We start from the raw sequence: 13,484 nt of genomic DNA, 5'->3' as shown, positions 1-13,484 counted from the left end.
TCCCGAGTCAAAAAATTGGGACTCATTTTGTCCTCATTTGATCTCAATAGAATTTTTAGGGATATTTCAAACTACAAGACTCAAAAGTCTCATTTTATCCGCGGTTTTCCCGTATCAGGACAAAATGAGACTTTTGAGGAGTAAAGATTATTTAGGAAACCTCATTTTGTCTTCAAAAAGTCTCATTCTTTTCTTGTTGAGGTTAAATTGAGGACTATTGCCATAGGATTGCAGACATTGAGAATAAAATGAGACTTTTTAGAATCCAATGTGATGAGTCTTATGAAAACTTATTGAGGTATCTGAGATTAAAAACGTCTAAATGAGGAAAAAATGAGTCTAAATAGTTCATTTGAGGATAAAATGAGTCCCAATTTTTCGACTCGGGTTCCACTTTTCCTATCCCGAGCATTTCCCTAAAACTAGAACATCCGATTTCCTTAACTGTATGTGAATAGTAATCTAATCTAGGTCTATCTCTAATACTCCTTTTGACTTGTTTTGCCTCTAACAAATCCTTTATGCCTGAGAAGGTGTCCCACGTATCTCACTCATTTCTTATTGACTTCCAAAGTAACCTCTGTTCTCCTTCGTTCTCTGGGCTATCCTCTGTTTTATATCTTTCTTACTCCTTTCATCCTAAATTATCTGACTTCCTGGATACCGAATATCAACTACTCCATTTTTGTTTTACTTTTATTTATTTTCACACAGTCAATTGTTTTGTCAATCTCCTCCTTGCTGGATGCTGATACTGCTTTATCATTTGCATATCTAAGCCCCTGTATATCTATCCTTATAAGGTTAGTTTACCTATTTTTTTTTTTTGCCCGCGACGATCTACTGTAATCCGTTGCCCGTATTGCCCGAATTGCCCCAAAATTAAATTTCGCTTGTAGTGGGAGCTCGATGTGTAGCCCGATTTCAGTTTCTAACAGAGGTTTTCATTCATATTCCTGTTATCGATTTTAGATTCCTGTTCATATACTCTATAAAGGGATGAAAGAAGACCTTTTTATGAAAATAAATAAACGTATGAACCCCGTCCCTGTCTCACTAAAATTACCCCGTCTAAAGTTGTATTCAAACGACCTTATTATTATATTAATTAAAGTAAAATTTTATATCGAGCATCCGCAAATTAACAAGGCGTAAATTGGTTAAGTACTTACTTACTTTTATTTTATACAGACAGGTATCACTGAACGAGCAAAAGGAGACAATGACAAAAACTTGCTACTCATTCTCACCTGTTGTTGAGAAATCCGTTTCTTTATCGATTATTAATTTACTTGTTACACGATTAAACCATTAAACTTAGAAAGGCTTGACCTAGCTAAACAAATACCGACTAATGAATTATGAAAGCCCAAGTTAAAAAAAAATATCCACCGACGGTGAAATGACTTATTTTACCTGGTTTAACGCAGTTCGCCTTTTTAATAATAATTATAATATGTCTACATAAATAACCACATTTAGTATATGTAAAGACATGCTCGTTCAAGTACCCCTCTGACTTCAGGATGTTTGGGAGGTACAATCGGAGACAAGAGTACATAAAATTAGAAATTCGTGATTAATTAGGTTTTGCAAGATATCATTTGGTAAATAAATACTATCTATATTAAAAAAAAGTATACGGTTTGAGAGAAAATTTGGAATTTGACCAAAAACTTTGAATAAAATAAGAAATAACGAATAATATGGAAAATTTTTAACTGACTTTTGGCAGTGAATATGCCTTGATTTCAACTTCGAAACAAAAAAATATTTATTTATTAATATCTTTATTAGTAATGAGCGTAAAACTTTTTAATAAGTTTAAATAATAATTAGAATTTTAAAATTGCATTTATTTCAGGCAATGATAAATACTATCTTTATATAATCAAGTAAAAAACGAGATTTTCAACTAATTTTTCATTTTTTCCTCGATAACTATTGAGTGAGTTTGAATAACCTTACGCTAAAGTGATTCTCCACAGTTCAAGTTACTTATTAGAAAAGTTTGAAATTTCTGGTTGCTTTTCTTCTGTTAATAAAAATAAATTTAATCTGTTCGGTTAACGAATCTCCATAAAATGACGTGTAAAAATTTTTAAAATTTCAATAACTTTTTAACGGTTTAGTGAATCGATTTGTAATTTTTACAGGAGTTTTAGAATTGAATGAGGAACGTTCTTCCATTTAGTGAATTTGAATAACCTTACGCTAAAGTGATTCTCCAGAGTTCAAGCTACTTATTATAAAAGTTTGAAATTTCTGGTAGCTTTTCTTCTGTTAATAAAAATAAATTTAATCTGTTCGGTTAACGAATCTCCGTAAAATGACGTGTAAAATTACAATTTTTTAAAAATTTCAATAACTTTTTAACGGTTTAGTGAATCGGTTTGTAATTTTTGCAGGAGTTTTAGAATTGAATGAGGAACGTTCTTCCAAATTTTTATTTGTCTCGTAGCATTTTGACATGCCTCCCAAACATCCTGCACGTACCGTACATTCAGAAAAATGAAATTTTATTTTTGTACTAAATATGAGAAATTCAAAACACACCGACATAATACATTACCTACAGTATAATAAACAAGCTGAAACCAATAATATATCGCAAATAACTAAAAATATCTTATCTATGATATCGACAAACAAACAAACAAAAACAACATAAGATAGATACAATACAGAACATTGACAAAGTAAACTGTGTAGTTAAATACACCTTTCTATACAGTGTTCTATTAAGCGTGTTATCTGGTCAGAAGATATCTATTAAGTGGCAGTTAAGGGAAAGGGCTGGTGTGTATCTGATGGACGTTAAATGTTTGGGGAATTTAAATATGATCACTGTGGTGTCAGGTAACTTTATTTTCATTCAGTCATAATCATAAGGTCGTCGTCAGTCTGGTTGGACACGCACTTCCCGAGTCAAAAAATTGGGACTCATTTTGTCCTCATTTGATCTCAATAGCATTTTTAGGGATATTTCAAACTACAAGACTCAAAAGTCTCATTTTATCCGCGGTTTTCCCGTATCAGGACAAAATGAGACTTTTGAGGAGTAAAGATTATTTAGGAAACCTCATTTTGTCTTCAAAAAGTCTCATTCTTTTCTTGTTGAGGTTAAATTGAGGACTATTGCCATAGGATTGCAGACATTGAGAATAAAATGAGACTTTTTAGAATCCAATGTGATGAGTCTTATGAAAACTTATTGAGGTATCTGAGATTAAAAACGTCTAAATGAGGAAAAAATGAGTCTAAATAGTTCATTTGAGGATAAAATGAGTCCCAATTTTTCGACTCGGGTTCCACTTTTCCTATCCCGAGCATTTCCCTAAAACTAGAACATCCGATTTCCTTAACTGTATGTGAATAGTAATCTAATCTAGGTCTATCTCTAATACTCCTTTTGACTTGTTTTGCCTCTAACAAATCCTTTATGCCTGAGAAGGTGTCCCACGTATCTCACTCATTTCTTATTGACTTCCAAAGTAACCTCTGTTCTCCTTCGTTCTCTGGGCTATCCTCTGTTTTATATCTTTCTTACTCCTTTCATCCTAAATTATCTGACTTCCTGGATACCGAATATCAACTACTCCATTTTTGTTTTACTTTTATTTATTTTCACACAGTCAATTGTTTTGTCAATCTCCTCCTTGCTGGATGCTGATACTGCTTTATCATTTGCATATCTAAGCCCCTGTATATCTATCCTTATAAGGTTAGTTTACCTATTTTTTTTTTTTGCCCGCGACGATCTACTGTAATCCGTTGCCCGTATTGCCCGAATTGCCCCAAAATTAAATTTCGCTTGTAGTGGGAGCTCGATGTGTAGCCCGATTTCAGTTTCTAACAGAGGTTTTCATTCATATTCCTGTTATCGATTTTAGATTCCTGTTCATATACTCTATAAAGGGATCGCGTTTTGCTTACATTCGAAGCATCTTTAGTCCATTTTTTTGTTCTTTGCATTTTCTTGTCCATTTTCGATAATTTTTGTTTATTTTTAATACATTTTTCTCTATAGTAAAATATGTTATCTATTTTTATCCGTTTTGGCCTATTTTCGGCAAATTGTCTGGCTTACTATTCCCCCCCTTACAATTCAACACACTTTTTACGCTACATCGGTAAGTTTTTTGTTTTGTATTCAAACAATTTTCAAATGTTTGATAAGTACTAAGATTGCAGTAATTTTTTCCATGTCTAACGACAAATATGCAGCGATTTTATTATTTCATCTTACACATTATAGCTTTACTAATATCAGTTGAGATAACGATAGAAAAAAGAAAGAGGGTACAAATAAGGCCCATAGATCTAGAAAAAAACTTTTGACAATGTTAACTGGGAGAACATATACAACTTAGGGATGTAGGGATGAGATTTTAGTGACACAAAAAGTGATATACGAAAGTTTACACAAGGACCAACAGGTGGTTGTAGAATTTGGGCAACAATTTAGATAAGTAAATATTACGAAGAAAGATAATGATTTACATTGTCGTCGGTCGTTTTTAATTTGAATGTCACACTAGCATGCTTAGATTTGCGGATGATACAGCAGTACCTATAAGAATCTGATAAGGAGGTGTTAGTTTTAAATAGTTTTAAATAAAACGGAAGCTATATCGATAAAAGAAGTATGAACATTAAGTAGTAAAAATAAAACAAAAATATTGGTTTGCAAGAATGTAAAAGTAGGGTTAGAACTCATATAAAAACAGCAGACGATAAATTACAAAATTGCGCTAATTTTCTGTATACAAGAAGTCAAATAAATACAGACATAAAGCAAACAGCAGGGCAGGGTCGGGTCGCTGCGGAAAAAATAAGAGAGAGGTGCTGTTATAGGAAGATGTTTTAAAAATGCCATGAATGGAAAAGGTTGAAAGTATTTAATACACCTTTTCAGGCATAACGGGCTAGTAAGTGACACTACAAATAGTTTAGGAAGTTTCAGTTTTAAGGAAATGCGAAGATTAGCTCAAGAATGAAAGAATTAGTGGAGGCGCGTGTCTAACCAGTATTCAGGATGAATATCTTATTACGATGATGATGATGATGATATCGAAAAATCAATGGAATTGGCATGACCTAATATGCACCATGCACCGCCCACATTTTCCGCATTTCGAAATCGAAAAGATAAAACCGAACCAATTCTTGTGCGGCGTGGTTACGTGTGTGTATGTGCAAGCATGTGTTCGTTCACATACCCTCATTCAAAAGATAACAATTCGAAATGCAACGGTGCGGCAAAAGGTAAAAGAGATCGAATGATAAATGCGCGAGATATTCACCGATTGACGGCGAATCGTCGGCCGAAACGACGAACGTGCAGAGCAGAACACAATTTTCTTCGTTGGTAGGTGCCTCATCGGTGATGATGATTGTTAAACCTCATTTCAACACCTCGCGCTAGTCGGGCCTACGGATCTCGTTCAGAACCACTTCTTCATTATCGTAATGGAACTATAACAGGTTCGAAAATTATGGGGTATCACGTAAAATGGCAGCAAGATGAAAAAAATGAAAAAGAAAGCGGAATCATTGCTAGTTATTTTATAATTTCAACTTCACTTTTGTACGTCATGCAAGAGAAAACTTCAAAAAGCTTAATAGAAATGGAAAACAGCATTATGATGATATATTTTCTCTTCCATAATATAGGGTTGTTCGGAAAGTCATTTCATTTTTTTTTATGGAAATGAAAGTTTTACCGTCTAAAAAATTGTGACCGGAACAAATAATAATCCGATGGTGCCAGGTCTGGAGAATATGGTGGGTGTAGCATTGTATCCCATTCAAGCTGTAAAAGCTTTTGGCGAGTGACCAAACTTGTGTGAGGTCTCGCGTTGTCTTGGTGAAACACTACACCTTTCCTGTTGATTAGTTCTGACCTTTTCTGTTGAAGTGCATCATTCAGTTTGTCCAGCTCATGACAGTAGATTTCCGAATTAATCGTTGTGTTATCCGGTAAAAGCTAAAAAAAAAACGATTCCTTTAAAATCCCACCAAACAGACAGCATCACCTTTTTTTGGTGAATATCGGATTTGGAAATGGTTTGAGCCGGTTCATCTTTTTTACTCCATGACCTCTTGCGTTTGACGTTGTTGTATTTAACCCATTTTTCGTCCCCAGTGATGATGCGCTTCAAAAACGAATCATTTTCGTGACGGTTGAGAAGCGAATCGCAGACGTCAATGCGCGGACACAGATTTCTCTCTGTGAGAACATGGGGAACCCATACATCGAGCTTCGAGGATAATCCCAGGCCTTTCAAGTGGTCATAAACTGTTGAATTTGATAAATTTAACCTCAATCCGATCTCACGTGTTGTTATTCGCCGGTTCACATCAACTAATGCCTTTATCGCGTCTTTATCAGCTTCAACCGGCCTTCCCGAACGTGGTGCATCTTCGACATCAAAATTGCCGGATCGAAATTTAGCGAACCAGTTCTGGCACTGGCGTACTGTCAACACACCTTCTCCATACACATCAGTCAATTTCTTTCTGGCTTGACCAGTATTTTTACCCTTTCAACCCAACTTTCCCTTGTGATTTTCTTTTCTTCTGAGTATTCGATATATTATCCTTTATTAAAACTTTTATATATTCTTTTAATATAGATTATCTTCCAAATTTTACACTTAACAGGCCCGACGCTGGAATCTGGCGGAAAAAGTAGGCAGTTTTAGGTATAAAGATTGCAGTCCTCTTTCTTTAGTATTCCTAACATTTAAAATAAATATCTGAAAGCTTATTTATGGGTGACTTACCCAAATAAGTCATAAATGGGCAAGGACCTGCGCGACCGTTCGTCAGCTTCCTTCGTCCGGCCTGTACTTAATAAGGTTTTTTTCAAATAAAGTAAACATTAAGCTACGTATGGAGAAAAGGTTTTTATTTACATGAAACCAAGAACCTACTTTGTACAACTATTGAAGAAGAAACTGCAACAAAAAACTCTTTTACAATATTTCATGGTCAATTTTTCTGTTTTTGTTACTTCTTGTAATAGGTATTTCGGTGTTTTTCTATCAAATTTTAAAATCCATTTTATCTATCTGTCCTGAATGCTTTCAATTTCATTTCTTTATACACTTCTTATAATTAAATAGAATCCGCGTATACCTAATATGACAGTGTTTTAGCATTAACTGTGTGGCCAATAGGCATGTGTTATTTATTTGCTGTCATTCATAGACGGAAAATTGCTTCAATTTCATTGCACAAAGATATGAAAAATTTTACTTCAGCAAATGTTGCAAAGCTAACCTATAACATGGTTCTAATATATGTATATTCCTGACAAATTTTTAGGCATATTCATCATCACCCATCATCGTCTTTTGACATACCTACTCCCATTTTTTAGGACTTTATGCCTAACCTAAAAGCTTCATGTTAAAAATGTACCTACAAATTCAAATGAAAAAGGAATTTGAAAATGCCATTTGTAATTTTAGTTTTATACTTTTGCTAATATATATTAAAACTGACAAGTTGATGTCTAAATTAACAAATTATCATTAAGAATTAATTGATTATATACGGATGTATCTATTTTGTTTGTTAACATAAGGACAACATAATCCTTACGAAATACACTTCCCGGTTTTGCTGAAGTAACATTTATTCAAGCGAATTCACCTGATGAAGACTGCGCTCATTAAGACCAAGGAGATAATCCGTGATTAATGGACATTAAGCTCGCTAGCACTGGTTTACATCAATTAATTATGTTGGTTAAAACGAAATTAGAGCTCTTACAAGCCTTTATTCTTATTATTATGATTATATTTATTTGTCAAGGTTAATTGTTCTTTCGGCATTGACACGACAAGTTAATTTCAAAATTTCAGTTTTGTAACACTTACGCACTTCACTTTGTACCTATTTACTTTTTTCTGATTAATTGCTCCAAAGAAAAGAAAAAACTAAATAAAAATAAGTGTCACAATAACAATTCGGTGAATTATCGTATTATTACTTGAGTCATATTGGTGTTACAATGGTATTGGTTGTAGTTGATCAATTGGAAATATGTGAGTATGATTAAAATATCGTAAAATGTGTAGAAATGAAGAAGTAATAGACAAACGAGAACAGAGGAAAGCACTTTGGAAATCAATAAAGGAAAGCAGAAGGGGAATGGTAATGAGATAGCAAAGGATAGTTAGAGACGTACTAGAAGCAGATAACAGGAGTAAAAAGGGAAAGAAGAATAAGAACTATATTGGATTACTGTTCCCCCACTGGAAATTAGTTAGTGGATTGGATCCGATGCGGATCAGAATTGCCTGAAGATTGATCAGAAATAAATCAGACTTTCTGATCCGGGTATGATGGAAAATCGTCACGCCATATATGATAAACATAGGATCCATTTGAAAAATCCATGTCGGATCTGTTTCTAAGATCCATGACGGATCCGTTTGTTTGACGAACAATATTGCATACAGAATAAATCAGGTAAAAAATAAAGTTCTGTATTATGATCCAGTTCAGAACATCGGATACAATCTTGATTTAAAGATTGTACCGAAACCGTAATAGAATTTGTAGCGTTAGATTGTGATAAGAAATTGGTCAGATGACTGGATTAAGGGATAAGGTACTCTACTATGATCAATTTCTGATCAGATGGTTGGATCAACAGATAGAGTAGGTACTGTGCGCTGATCAATTTCTGATCGGATGACCAGATCAAGGAATCGAGTAGGTACTGTACTCTGATCAGAAACTGATCAGATAGGTGGATCAACGGATAGAGTACTGTACTCTTATCAGAAACTGATCAGTTGCCCGTATTACGAAAAATCTGATCCGCATCTGATCATAATCCGAGTTTTCTGAACTAATTTCCAGTCGGGTCCTAAATAGTTAGGTATGTTCTAGTATTCGGGAAATGTGAAGATTGTCTACATCAACGGTAGATCAAAGGCAAATTACGTCTCCAGGCGACCAACTCCAAGCACGGGAAATTATAATTTGAAGCGGTCAATCAATTTTTAATACGTTTTCTGATAATTCTCAATAACTCTTCAATTTGTTAAGGATTTCGCATATCATTCATGTGCTGCAGTAGAAGCCACTTATAACGGGACCGACTAAATTCGATTGCTTGCTATAGCCCACGGACGCTATAACCAATTTATATACATATACTTATTTATAATAATTAAGCATGTAACGATGCTATTATTGCTTACTTTAAGATGACTTACTATTAATTAATAATAACACTCAGTCTGAACATTTCTTTTGACTCCTTATTACACTTGGCATACCTATACGATTCCACGACTGTTTTCTACATTTTCTAGGTATATAGTAAGTACCTGTTGCATGGAAGTATCTTGCGTCGGCAGAGAAATTCCACCCTCCGCTGCCAGGAATATAAATGCATGCACAATTGGAGCGTTTGTAAAATAAATGCATAAGTACAAGTAAGATTCAAACGAATTTACGTGGTTATCTACTTTCTAACAATGAATAACTGTAACGTTATCAGAAGTTGTAGCCCTAAATTAAGGAAATTGTTAGTCAACAAACCAGATTGTTAGGTTAGGTTAGGAACCCGAAACAAGAACCCGGTAAAAACCACCACGTTATCATTATAGTCGTATACTAAAAAGGTACACAAGATCATAGCTAACAGAACCGTATTCGACGTTAGAGACGTTACATTCGAAAATCTTAACTTGAGTTAACAAATAAAACTAGCCATTGGTATATTTAATGTGCGAATCAACATTACAAACGATTTCCACTAGATGTTGGAATATTTACTGCCGAAATGATGTACAATAAGTTAAATTTTCACCAGGTACTTCTCATGAAATTAATAACTAGCTCTATAACGATTAAAACTGTTCAAAGGTATGATGCCGGAAATCCCAAACCAACACAAAAAGTAAATAGTAGAAACCTAATTAAATTAAATGTTCGCCCAACAAGATGTTTTTAATAACTTTTCACAGAAAACTGATGTTCACAGAAACTTTGCAGAAAACAAAATACGTTCTGAAATTATCACTTCTATTTTTAGCGTCGGTCTGTCAGTCGGACGCGGCGGATTTCCTCGAGAATTAGAGCCTTTCATACTCAATTAAGAAGGTATAATATGATAATATGAGTAATCCAACGTATTAATGGACACGTTCTGTACAATGACGCCACGCTGCCATCTTAATTGTTATAAATTTAGTTGTACTTATTCCTTTTAATGAAGGCCGAATATGTGTAAACATACGTTTATATTTGCAATACATAGATACGTAAGTGTACATACCATACATCATATCCTCTCACCATAAATGCATCACAAATAAAGTTGCAAACCGATTTTATGTTAATGGAAGAAATATGAAGGATATGATGAACTTTTTATGATACATGCACACAAATATGTACAGTCATCTTCAAAACTATAGCCTATATGCCAGGCAGGGATGCGATCAACATCATTAAAGACAGTACAACTGTAGGGATAGATACAGAGGGACTAAAGATTAGTATGCTTAATTTCGCAGATGATATAGCAGTATTAGCATCTAGCATGGAGGAGTTAGAGATAGCTTTAAATAAAATGGAAGCCGTATTGACAAAACAGTATTGTATGAAAATACTGGTATGCAAAGGAAGAAAAGGTAGAAAAAGAGGGAATATAAAGATAGGAGACAAAAAATTAGAAGAAGTGGCTGATTTTACATATCTAGGAAGGACGGAAGAAGTAGTAGGGATAACGCAGGGTCGAGTCGTCTCCAGTAAAAAGAAGTCACTTCTATGCTCGCGAACGGTTAATTTAGAAATGCGAAAAGATGATTAAAGGTTGTATGTTTGGAGCGTGGCACTGTACGGGTGCGAAACATGGACGATGGGCGCGACGGAAAACAAGAGGCTAGAAGTGTTCGAAATGTGGTGTTACAGACGTACAGTGAGGATATCGTAGATAAGGAAGGTTAGAAATAAAGAAAGAATAAGAGAACAGAGGACTCTATGGAAGTCAATAAAAAATAGGCGAGATAAGTCAGTGGGACACCTTCTCAGGCATGAAGGTATAATCAGAAACATATTACAGATAGAAACGGGAGTTTAGAAGAGTAGAGGTAGACCTAGATNCATATCCTCTCACCATAAATGCATCACAAATAAAGTTGCAAACCGATTTTATGTTAATGGAAGAAATATGAAGGATATGATGAACTTTTTATGATACATGCACACAAATATGTACAGTCATCTTCAAAACTATAGCCTATATGCCAGGCAGGGATGCGATCAACATCATTAAAGACAGTACAACTGTAGGGATAGATACAGAGGGACTAAAGATTAGTATGCTTAATTTCGCAGATGATATAGCAGTATTAGCATCTAGCAAGGAGGAGTTAGAGATAGCTTTAAATAAAATGGAAGCCGTATTGACAAAACAGTATTGTATGAAAATACTGGTATGCAAAGGAAGAAAAGGTAGAAAAAGAGGGAATATAAAGATAGGAGACAAAAAATTAGAAGAAGTGGCTGATTTTACATATCTAGGAAGGACGGAAGAAGTAGTAGGGATAACGCAGGGTCGAGTCGTCTCCAGTAAAAAGAAGTCACTTCTATGCTCGCGAACGGTTAAGTCAGTGGGACACCTTCTCAGGCATGAAGGTATAATCAGAAACATATTACAGATAGAAACGGGAGTTTAGAAGAGTAGAGGTAGACCTAGATTAGATTATTATTCGCAAATGGTTAAGGTTGTGGGTTGTTCTATTTTTAGGGAAATGCGAAGATTAGCTCAGGATAAGAAATAGTGGAGATGCTTGTCCAACCAGTCGTAGAACTGACGATCTTATGATGATGGGTGAATTTTGCTTTTTTTTTGTCTTTCTACATAATCCATTAAAGCTATTAATGAACACTAAACTTTCGAGAATCAAGAAGCACTGCATTTGGCAATAAATTTTCGAAAAAAAAAATGCATTTAGGTGCGTCAATATCGTATCCTCGGCTATTTTCTTATCCAATTCGAATCACACCTTCGCAATTGGTTGCTTAATAACGTACACGAATCCATAAATATCACCAACAGGTATCAACATTGTAAAATTGTGCAATAAACATGTACCACGTTATGTTCGAATAAATAAATAAATAAAGAAATGAAAGAAAACACTTGACATATGATTTAGCTTACGGTCGGTTATAAACGAAAATGAGGCTTTGCGAATTCGCACTTCTTGATGTTAAAATTTAACATTTACCAATTGCTGTTTTACATATGTAAATGTTAACTAATGAAACCTAATAACGTCTTATTGTAAACGGACAAAACACGTTCGTAATGCGAAATACCTTGCAAATTGAACCATTATTTTTAATGAGCTTTCTAAAGTACCAGCATTCTCTTAAAATATTAACAAATATCTTTACAAATACACACTACAATCTTTCGTTCTCATAAAAAAAAAAACGAAAAAATTACGCACTAGACTTGCAGATACCCTATGCGTGTATGGTAGCCATTGGCTCATTACGACCTAGGTATGGATTTCCATAATATTGTACAGATCATAATTCTCAATCTCGTATCTTCGATGTTGCTATACTTTAGAATTATTTTTTTTAAACAGGCAAGAGCATAAACAATATCCTGCAAGTCGATATATTAATAAATAATAAAATGTAAGAATGTAAACAAGTACCTGTGTGCTTGGTTCCGTCCACGGAAGGGGAGGGGGTTGATATAGTAATGGCGTATTCCCTGAACCTACCTAACCGAGCGGCATGGCCTAGAGGTTTAGACCATTGCTTAGCATTCAGGAGGACGTCGGTTCGATTCCGGGTCCGTCTGCCTTAGTCCAAGTTTTTCTGTGGTATCCTTGGACCGCTTAGGCAAATGCTGAGGCAGTAATATTCCACAGACAATCCTNAGTGGAGATGCTTGTCCAACCAGTCGTAGAACTGACGATCTTATGATGATGGGTGAATTTTGCTTTTTTTTTGTCTTTCTACATAATCCATTAAAGCTATTAATGAACACTAAACTTTCGAGAATCAAGAAGCACTGCATTTGGCAATAAATTTTCGAAAAAAAAAATGCATTTAGGTGCGTCAATATCGTATCCTCGGCTATTTTCTTATCCAATTCGAATCACACCTTCGCAATTGGTTGCTTAATAACGTACACGAATCCATAAATATCACCAACAGGTATCAACATTGTAAAATTGTGCAATAAACATGTACCACGTTATGTTCGAATAAATAAATAAATAAAGAAATGAAAGAAAACACTTGACATATGATTTAGCTTACGGTCGGTTATAAACGAAAATGAGGCTTTGCGAATTCGCACTTCTTGATGTTAAAATTTAACATTTACCAATTGCTGTTTTACATATGTAAATGTTAACTAATGAAACCTAATAACGTCTTATTGTAAACGGACAAAACACGTTCGTAATGCGAAATACCTTGCA

General features: G+C 34.5%; 1 protein-coding gene across 2 annotated transcripts in view; it reads left to right on the top strand.

Annotated features, from left to right (window-relative positions):
* The window catches only part of LOC108744606 (knirps-related protein-like), a 45,271-nt gene that overhangs the window by 8,885 nt on the left and 22,902 nt on the right, over positions 1 to 13,484 (top strand). The window contains exon 1 of one of the 2 annotated variants that reach the window (XM_018480471.2): positions 2,718 to 2,859. The exons of the other annotated variant lie outside the window; for it this stretch is intronic. The gene's annotated coding sequence lies outside the window, so the exon portion shown is untranslated. Of the gene's footprint in view, positions 1 to 2,717; positions 2,860 to 13,484 lie in introns of those variants that run through there. 2 annotated transcript variants of the gene reach the window in all.

Source organism: Agrilus planipennis, unplaced genomic scaffold (genome assembly GCF_000699045.2).
Source record: "Agrilus planipennis isolate EAB-ADULT unplaced genomic scaffold, Apla_2.0 scaffold47, whole genome shotgun sequence".
NCBI classification, from domain to species: domain Eukaryota; kingdom Metazoa; phylum Arthropoda; class Insecta; order Coleoptera; family Buprestidae; genus Agrilus; species Agrilus planipennis.
The sequence above is the reverse complement of the archived record's forward strand: the minus strand, read 5'-3'. Positions and strand labels throughout refer to the sequence as shown.